Raw genomic sequence first — 2,500 nt, 5'->3', positions numbered from 1 at the left:
CGTGTTCATTTTTGTCTGCCCCTGTAATTTCTTTTATCCATTCCTAATGTGGGTCCCAATTTCTGCGTATGCTACAGTGGGAGCAGATCTAAAGTTTCCAGAAATCTGTCCTGTTTATACGCGACTGCTATGTTTTATGTGTTTTTGTAAAAAAAAAAAAAAAAAAAAAAACCTGTATTGACGTCCCCTGAAGCTTCCAGAAACCTGCTCTGTTTATATGCGACAGAATACAGATCCCATGAAGGAGACAAATTGTCCTGTCTTTCCTACACAACGCAATGAAAAAGTAGACCGGTCACACGAGGACTTTGAGAAAATGTCTTCCGGGAAGCCCCGCGAGGTAAACACGGAGCTGTTCCACCCCTCCCCATACAGATGTTGGAGGGGGGGGGGGCCGCAAGCCTCGCGAGGGGAGCCGTGGAAGAGCAACTGGGATAGACGGTCCGGCTGAGCACCGCCGAGCACGCTGTCGAGCTGTGCAACGGAGAGGACGACTACGCGGTAGAGCCCCTCCCACTCCGCACTCTGCTCGCCACTAAGAACATTAAATAAAGGACATCGATCCGCCAGACCGGAGGAACCGACCGCCCGAACGCCGGCAAAGCCGGCCGGCGGACACCCTCCGAAGGCGTGTTAAGTTGGCCCATCGATCAGGACACAAACACGCAACAAATCCAGTCCGGGGTGTGGTGTAAGCAGCCCTACTGTAACCAGCCCTGCCAGAGAAATCCCCTAACCCTAACCCTAAACGTACGGCAGACGCGTCCCCTGGCTCTCACATTGACAACTGAGAGGCTTCTGAAAACCTGGCCACGCCCATCAGTAAAAACCACTACAGCAAGTGACGACATATGTACCTTCAAAGTGCTGTACTACAGGGTGCTGTTCAAAAGGTATCTATCCCGTTTACTCTCTATGCTTCATATATCATCATATTATTGAAAAGTGCAAGCCTTTAGGGACAACAGCAACTCAAGTCGCCAACGCTCTGTTGACTCAATAACTGCAGAGATCCAAACTTCTCCTGGCATTAACATCGGCACAAAAACTGTGCGCCGGGAGCTTCGTGGAATATGGGTTTCTATGGATTCAGAATGAGATGTCAGAAAAGCTCCTGTAGGTGTAATGGTCAGTTATCTCAATACTTTTGGACATATATTGTGCGTGTGCGTGTGTCTGTGATACCTAACATAAACACACCTGTATTACTAGAATTGATAGTTCACGCCACAAAAGTGAGGGGCAAACATAGAAAAGCGTGCAACCCAGCCACTGAGGATGCACAAGCCAATGCATTCTTAGTGCAGGTCCCAAGCCAGGACAAATGGGGAGGGTTACGTCAGGAAGGGCATCCGGCGTCAAATCTTTGCCAAATCAAATATGCGGATCATAAATAAGATTTCCATACCGGATCGGTCGAGGCCCGGGTTACCGACGACCGCCATCGGTACTGTTAACCAGCGGAGTGCCGGTGGAAACTAGGCTACTGTTGGGCGAAGGAAAAGGAGAGGGGGAAGGCATGTCCAGAGGCAGCTAGAGAGGAGGAAGGGTAGGCGTGTGGAGGTGAGAGTCAGTCGGAACTTTGAATGTTGGCACTATGGCTAGTAAAGGGAGAGAGCTGGCTGACGTGATGGAAAGAAGAAAGGTGACAAGAGACAAGGTGGAAGGGGAGTAAGGCCAGGAGCATCGCAGGTGGGTTCAAACTCTTCTACCATGGTGCGAATGGGAGGAGAAATGGGGTAGGGGTCATTCTGAAGGAAGAGTATGTCAAGAGCGTGCTGGAGGTGAACACAGTGTCAGACAGAGTGAGGATTATGAAGCTGGAAATCGAAGGTGTATTGCTGACGGTTATCAGCGCATATGCCCCGCAAGTCGGGTGTAAGATGGACGAAAAAGAAGAATTCTGGAGTTGAGTTGGACGACGTGGTGGAAAGGGTACCCAAGGAGGAGGGAGTGGTGATTGGAGCGGACTTCGATGGACACGTTGCTGAAGGGAACAGAGGTGATGAGGAGTTGATGGTAAGGTATGGAATCGAGGAGAGAAATGTGGAAGGACAGATGGTGTTCGATTTTGCGAAAAGGATGGAAATGGCTGAGGTGAATACATATTTCAAGAAGAGGGAGGAGCACAGGGTGACGACGTATACGAGTGGAGGAAAGTGCACACAGGTGGACTATATCTTGTGTAGAAGGCGCGATGTAAAACGGATTGCATACTGCAAGGTGGTGACAGGGGAGAACGTAGCTAGGCAGCATCGGATGGTGGTCTGTAAGATGACTTTGGAGACCAACATGAGGAAGCGAGTGAAGACACAGCCGAAGATCAAATGGTGGAAGTTGAAGAAGGAAGACTGTTGTGTGGAGTTCAGGCAGGAGTTAACACAGGCACTGAGTGGTAGTGAAGAGTTGCCAGATGGCTGGGCAAGCGCTGCAGAAATAGTGAGGAAGACAGCTAGGAATGTACTTGGTGTGTCATCGGGACAGAGGAAGGAAGACAAGG

Source organism: Lampris incognitus, unplaced genomic scaffold (assembly GCF_029633865.1).
Source record: "Lampris incognitus isolate fLamInc1 unplaced genomic scaffold, fLamInc1.hap2 scaffold_38, whole genome shotgun sequence".
Lineage (NCBI taxonomy): Eukaryota > Metazoa > Chordata > Actinopteri > Lampriformes > Lampridae > Lampris > Lampris incognitus.
The sequence above is the reverse complement of the archived record's forward strand: the minus strand, read 5'-3'. Positions refer to the sequence as shown.